This window comes from Dipodomys merriami, unplaced genomic scaffold, assembly GCF_024711535.1.
Source record: "Dipodomys merriami isolate MVZ:Mamm:240054 unplaced genomic scaffold, mDipMer1.0.p SCAF_21, whole genome shotgun sequence".
Classification (NCBI taxonomy): Eukaryota; Metazoa; Chordata; class Mammalia; order Rodentia; family Heteromyidae; genus Dipodomys; species Dipodomys merriami.
In genome coordinates, this window is record NW_027203493.1 from 11,495,835 (window position 1) to 11,503,393 (window position 7,559).

Here is a 7,559-nt window from a genome sequence, read left to right on the forward strand (position 1 = left end):
CTCCATAGGAAATGTACTCATTACCCTACTCATGTAACTTTGTACAGTATTTTTACAATAAGAAACACATATGGAAAAAAAAATTGTATCTGGTGGCGCAGTGGTAGAGTGCTTGCCTTGCATTCATGAGGCCCTGGGTTCAATTACTCAGCACAACATAAGCAGGAAAAAGTCAGAAGTGGTGTTGTGGCTCAAGTGTTAGAGAGCTAGACTTGAGCTGAAGAGCTGAGAGACAGTGCCCAGGCCCAGAGTTCAGGCCCCAGGACAGGCCAAAAAAAAAAGTATATCCAAAGATGAAGACTGTGTTAGGAACTGTAACCATGACCTGGTAAGTGTAGTGGCTTTATTAGAGTCAAAAAACATACAGAAAATTGTGAAAATTCACAAACTTCCTCAAAGATTTTATTTTAATGATGGATATATTGCTCTGCTTCTTTTCTGTTGGCCAGTTTATGCCATTTGGCCCTACTCAATACAAATGGGGTGTTTTCTGTGCAAAATTCTGTGGTGGCGTGAACAAGGAAAATCTACTAACAGTGAAGCATATTGTATTCATCTAGCAAGAAGGACTGGGAAATGGTATTAGTGCATGTGTCTGTTATCCATGTGTTGACACCGATCTAAGTCTATGTTGTGTTGCCTGGCTTTATGATATTGGAGCTGGACCTTGTCCTATCTATTCAACTGGCTCAATCAGGCTTGATCAATAGAAGGTGTTAGAGGGACACTACAAAGCCAGAGCCAAAGGCCAAGGGGTTTCCTTCCTGAAAATATTGCCTGATTTAGCAGACAAAATAAAAGATGGCCATTGAAATGTGAGTCTTATCTAAGATAAACAAGAAATTTGGTTTCTTGGTAGTGTAAGTCTGCCTCAAATATTCCATGAAAGAGATTTTGCACTAAATACACAATTCGAAGTTCCCTGGATGGCCTATAATCTTTCAGGCATTTGTATCCTGGAGCCAAGGAGTTGAGTTTGGGGCCTGCAGTCAGAGTTCACAGGAGTCACACCTGAGACCCGCTGTTCAGCTGTTGCTTCATCACCAGAAGGACTCTCTCCAACCTAGTTCTGCTTCAGGGACTCTTGGCTGGCTGGCTTTGTGGTCCTCAGGATGCGTATTTTCATTCCTGGAGGTGGGGAAGCTGAAACATTCTTTCCAAAGCATGGACTTTGCCTTAAGGAAAGGGACTCTTCTATGTCGTTTATTTCTTCCAAGTTTGCTTTACTTTCACATTCAAGGTGGTAGCTCACCTCTGCATGCATTGGCTACTTCTGTGCCTTCTGGAGTTCTCTTTCAGACTTTCCTTAGGTAAACCTCTTGTATTAGTTAACAGTTAATTTATGCTAAAATGTTCATATTCAGATCATGTAATGAATCTTTTTATGGTAAACAGGCCCTGACAAGTACAACTAGGATGATAATGGAATCTATCAAACAACATAATTTAATTGTCCAGCGATCATATGAGAAAATATTTTGCACTATCTCATAGGTATGTATCTGGCTTAGGAAATTCAAGTAATGAGTAAGAAGTCCTACATCAAATGAATAATGGAGGCAAAGCATTTGCGCACTTAAATTTTCCACGAGTAATTTTCCAAGTGTTATTATCATTAACGATTATCATTAAAGCACTGAATATTTTAATGTATGCTCTTAAAATGATCAGTGGCTGGGCTGATTAGATGGCTTAGATTCTGCCATCTAAGCCCAGTAACTGGAGTTGCTCAGGTGTGTATCCGTCCCATTTTGCAGGTAGAAGACTTAGGTGGAGTGAAATGCTTACTTGTGTCAATACAAAATTTCATATAATGAACATCTAACCTCTAACACTTCCAAATGTGACCTGATTTGGAGACAGAGACTTGTAAAAGCTAATTAATATAGTGTGAAGTCTTCAAATGGATCTTTATCCAATATGACTGGAGTGCTGATTTAAAAAACAAGACTGTAACCTATGAAAAAAGGCCTGGAAATATTACTTCCTTCAGAAGGACTCAGACCTAACAAAGCTTGATTTGGGATTTTGTGCTCTGAAAGGATTATGCAAAACATTTCAATTGTTTAAACTTACCCTTCCTAGCCAGTCTGTTGTACATTGCTACGGCAACCCAAACAAATTGACCTCATAACCAAGTGTTACTCTCTTTATGAAATTTTTAATAATTTTTTAAGTAATGGGGAGAAATGTTAAAATAGTTTCATATTTCTGTTCTTTTATAAACATGAAAATTGTAATTGCATTTGCTGAAGGTATGCATGTACACAGCACACAGTAGAATTAGATAAGGTTTGATAGGAGAACTGAAAATGTTTACTCATTTGATTCTGAGTTTTCTTCTCTATACTTTTGCTATTGTAGCCGAGAAACGTTAAGTAGATGCTTGTGCATCATACAGCTGTTGGTTAGCAAAGCAGAATTCCAGGTTTCCTCTAGTATTATTGAATTGGAATCTCCTGTTTAGCAAAATCCTTAAAGGAATAATATGTAAATCAATCACCAGCAAACCCTGCCTACCCCAAGAAAAAAAAGAAAGGAATAGTTTCTCAGAGCTCACCTCTCAGCTTTTCCAAATTTCATGAAGCAATCCTCTGAACTACTGGAGCTAGAGTTTTGGAAGCAGTAGGAATATTTAGCAGGTCAGGAGCAACATCTATTCACAGTTGGTTTGGAATCAATTACCTGAAATTGAAATGCCTCTCAAAACTCAATAATGTGATAATTGCTCTTAATTGTTTCACTGTGGCTTTTTTCCTGCCTACTTGTTACTTGGATCTTAATAAATGGGCTCTCAAATCTAGGAAGAGCCTTTTACTTTAGGATTGCCAGATGCAAGAAGACATGAGAAATGTGTTCAGTAATTCTGTGGAGATTTGCACACACATAAGAGACAGGAAATCGACTAAAATGAAGCACACACACACACACACACACACACACACAAACACACACACACTTAAGAGAATTCTTCCATTAATCTACTTTTATTATCTTCAGACTCACCTTCAGTAAAGTTAATCAGCAGAGTTCTCACAAAAAAACACCTTTTTTTTCCTGAGAGAATTAGTATTGGAAACTAATTCTAGGGCATTCCATTTCCTTTAGATTTCCTTTTATTCCTAGTGTAAGAGAAATCACTTTCTGTCAGCATTGTTACATGATTTTTATTTTTATTGGGAGCACAAGAGTATTGTCCTTTATCATCTGGCTTATAAAACATGAAGAAAGAGAATTAAAGCTCATCACATTTAACTTTTGGCTTTGGAGAAGTGAAATGCTAAGGTGATATTCATTACAGGTAGAAGTATAAATTTGGGAAAATGAAAAAATGGAGATAATCTGGCAATATTTTTAAACTTATAATTGAATATAACTTGAACCCTTCAATTAGACTTCTCCAATTTGTTCTAGAGATTTACTTATATAAGTTAAAATTTACATGTAAAGTTATTTGTTGCAAAATTATTTATAAAGCCAAATAACTGGGAACCTCCAACTTACTATCAGTAAGAACTGGCTAAATTTGGAAGCTTTAGAAAGTGTCTTTTGATGAAGAGATTGGCTGCTTCTACATTCTCGCTTTGCATAAACTTTATTTGGAAGGAGACAAGAGAAACAGAAGTATTTAAATGAGGCTGACAGTTCTTACCTTGTACAGCAAAAATTGCTTTTGATTTTGAAAGCACTCAAATAAAAATAAAATTTTAGGCTTGGATTATGGTAGAACACTTGGGTTGTGGGAGAGCACTTGCCTAGGAAGTGCTAAGTCTTAGGTTTGATTCAAGCACTATATAAATAAATATGTAAACAGACACACAAATAAGAAAGATTGCAAAAAATGACAAGGGCAAAGATTCTTTTACACTGTGATAGCAAGATAATCAGTTCTAGCATTCTGTATCACTAAATCACTATTGGAAGATTGCTACTGTAGAGTCTGCTAATGCCAATGCTGCAATTCCTTTGCCTCAAGTTTAATATCAAGACGAAGCAAGCCATTTGTTTTAATCTTGTGTACAGAGAAGGTAGACATCGCAAAATACTCAAGGATAACTTTGCACTTGTTCTGAATTGTAATGAACTGAACTTTCTTAATCCATTATGCTTGTTTGTTTCCCCCAGTGTTCTGTGTTTGTGCTATCAAGCTAAGCAAGGCAGATTCTGGTGGAATAAACTACCTGGTTGAGGAGAGATGCTTACTGCCACAAAGAATCTAATTTGGTACTGTTTTGTGCCTGAGGGCCTCTTGGTCACTCCTTACCCTCCAGTCATTAAAGTCTCATCATACCTCCTTTTCAACCTGACAATCTTGCAGGTGTTGGCTACACACATTACACCCTCCTGGGTGATCAGTTATCACCAGCTTCATTTAAGAATATTCTCCATAGATAATTCTGGTCATTAGTCAAGAAAGTAAGAATAGATTTCCATTAAAAATGAGTGCTTTCTACTCATTTCTGAGTATTACTAGAAACAAATCTAAGTACAGAAAGTGATTATAAATATATTAACTGGGCACTTGAGGAGGTATAAAAGACAGTCTTGAGGTAAGTGTCAGATAGATCTGTTGCCATACCTCAATCAAGCCATAGTACCTGAAGTTATCAATCAATGATTGGCTCTCATCCAAACCAACCAGGCTGTTTTTATCTTTCTCATTTGAACATTTTCTCATTTCTCTTTGAACATTTTCTTTCCTGTAACAGAAATGCTTTTCTCCTTCCATAAACTCTGAACTCTATTTTTCAGTATAGTCTTCTTGATGAAGCCTTGTAGAATTAGAACCTGTCTATCTCTTCCAGAATCAATCTTCCCTTCATCTTCTGTGATGTTATCCAAATATACTCCTGCAGTTATTTACAGCAATTTGAATGTCTAAGGAAGACATTTTCTCTCACCTTTTTTATTTTTTCACATTTTAAAAATTATTTAATTCACTGTCGACACTTTGGGACATTACCCACTGTGATGTCCTGGCCCGGCACTGTGTCCAGATCAGGCTGGAACAATCTCTCTACATGCGCTGCCTGTGCTTGAGGCCTGGAGAGCAGCCTCTAGACAAGCAGGCTGTAGGGGGTGTTACTAGCAACCACCAAGAGATCCCAGGCTTCCAAGTCCCCCAGGCTGCTCCCCGCCATCCCCACTGGGGAGACAAGGGCCTGGAAGTGAGGTCAATCCACCTTTATTGGAGGACAGCTGCACCAGGACTGAACAGGCATGTATGTCCTGCCAGTCCTTGGCGCTCAGCCCAGGCCACAATCATCTCCAGCTGCCGGGCATGCTCAATGACTTGTTTCACCAGGTCCGTGGAGGAGATGGTGGTGTCTCTGGCTTCTGCTGCTGGCTGGCAAAACTGTAGTAGTTATGGGCGCCCAGGACCCATCCTCGCTTCTTGGCATAGTCTGTCATCTTTTTTGGTGTCTTGAAGAAGACGATCCGGGTAGCCTCAGTGAAGAGGATTTTCTCGTAGGCCTTCTCGATGCATCCAGCCATCGCTTCCCTGATAGTGTCAAGCAGGATGTCGATGAAGAAGGTATAGCTCTCGGCAGGGATGTTCCCCTTGGCCAGGAACACCTCGTTGTTGCTGCCCTCCATCAGGTATTGCTCCAGGGACACAGCTCCTTATGGAATTCAGCCATCCAGTTCTGGGATATCAGGAAGAGGAGGTTGAGACCTCAGAGCTGGTGCATGTAGGCTGACTCGGGGAGCTCTTCCTTGTAATCAAAGTAGTGGCATTTGAGCTGGGCCAGGTAGCGCGCAAAGGAGGGGATGTCCATGCATAGGATGCTCCACTGGGCCCTGATTCCCAGTATTTCACGGGCTAGAGTGAGTTGCTGTTTGGTTAGCGTGGTCCCTGTGGTGGGCAGGAAGTTGAGTTCCAGCAGGACCAGCTTGAGGCGGCCCAGCTCTTCCCCACATTTGCTAAGATTGAGGCTTTTGCGGTTCCATTCGCCCTTGAGTTGTTCGTACATGCCGGCTGCAGCCTGCAAAACCGCACCTGATACCACGGCGGGGCCCGAGTTCGAGATGCCCGTGGCTCAACTCACCCTCGTGGCCGCCATCTTCCGTGATGCCATTTTCTCTCTTCTTCATAGGTTAGTCTGATAAAAGACATGATGTTCAAATGCATACACTTGACATTTGGAAGAAATGAGATCATAGTAAATTTTATATTTAATGATTCATTTTAATGTTTATTCAGGGGTGGGACCTGGTAATTTACCTCTAATCCCAGCTAAGCAGGAAATACAGGTAGGAGGATTGTAATACAAAACTGAACTCTGGGCAAAACATGGGAGACCCATTAAAAAATACCTGAAGGCATCAAAAGGGCTGGTGGTGTGGCTCAAGTAGTAAAGCATCAGCCTAAGTTCAAGCCCCAGTATTACTTAAAAAAAAAGAAGAAAGAAATAAGGAAGGAGAGAAGGAAAGAAAAGAGAAAAAAGAAAGAAAATTAGACGTTTGCTTGTTTACTTGCATGGGAGTAGGGTGCTCTCATAAAATATGGATTACATGACCATCGGTTTGTTCATCAATGTATTTGTACACATATGCATGTTATGTCTACATCTTGCACATTAGAGAATCTATCAAGGGGTGTGTTTTCAACGCCATTCTCATATATACTCTCGTTTTTACTTGTTGCCTAGAGAGCAAAGGCTATTTTAGTGGGATAGATTCTAAACACCCAAGGGGTTCGGCTTATGAAAAGGTGGAACTACTGGGCTGCAAACTATTACCTATAGTAGTGGATTTCCATTCCTGTCTCTTTGCTGGAGCCTTCATGTGATGTATGCCTATGTTCTAATTTGGATCTTGCTCCCCGGCTCATCCATTAAGTGTAATCTGGCTCACCAGAGGTTTTCGTTGATTTGTGAGCCTCAAAGATAACATGTGAAGTGACATCCATTTGTTGTAATTTCTTCTGTTTTATGTTACTCCAGTACATTGCAAAGCAGAGATGCAAGAGGGCCTGAGGCAAGAATCTGGAATTTCTGCATGTCTTTATCACAATATCTTCTAATGGTACCTCAGCTCCTGCATTACCTCCGGAAATGGAGTCAATTTTTTACAAGTGTGAAGGTGAAGTCTTTTCCTGTTTGTTTCTTCTTTATGATGGCTTTATCCTTTCTGCTTGAATTTGGTAATTTCTGTGAAGTTTGCATTGACATGTCACCTTTAGCCTACGATTATTAGTAGAGCTTATCAGCCTTGATTTGATCTGTGATTTATAAGTACAAGAATGCTTGTGTTATCAGGCTTGGCATGGTGATGTATAAGAAAGGAAGGAGAATGGATAGAGACATTCTCACCAAGGACATTTTCAAATCCTTTCTCGAGGGTTCAAGGCTTCAGAGTTTGATGTCTTATGTTCTAGAACAAAGCCACTCTCAGACTAATCATGCCATAAAACCATATTGAATACTTGGTCTTTTAATCACCTGATCCACATAGAAGAAAGCTTTATAATTTAAAATGTTTCAAATGCTTTTTGAAAAACTCATTTCCTTTAGGAAATGCAAACTGTACCAAATATTTTTGCTAAGGAATCAAAA

At 39.6% G+C, this 7,559-nt stretch overlaps 1 pseudogene; it reads right to left on the reverse strand.

The window, feature by feature from the left end:
* Positions 1–5,185: 5,185 nt before the first annotated feature.
* On the reverse strand, positions 5,186–6,071 carry LOC138834225 (26S proteasome non-ATPase regulatory subunit 8 pseudogene; annotated as a pseudogene).
* Between the last annotated feature and the right edge of the window lie 1,488 nt (positions 6,072–7,559).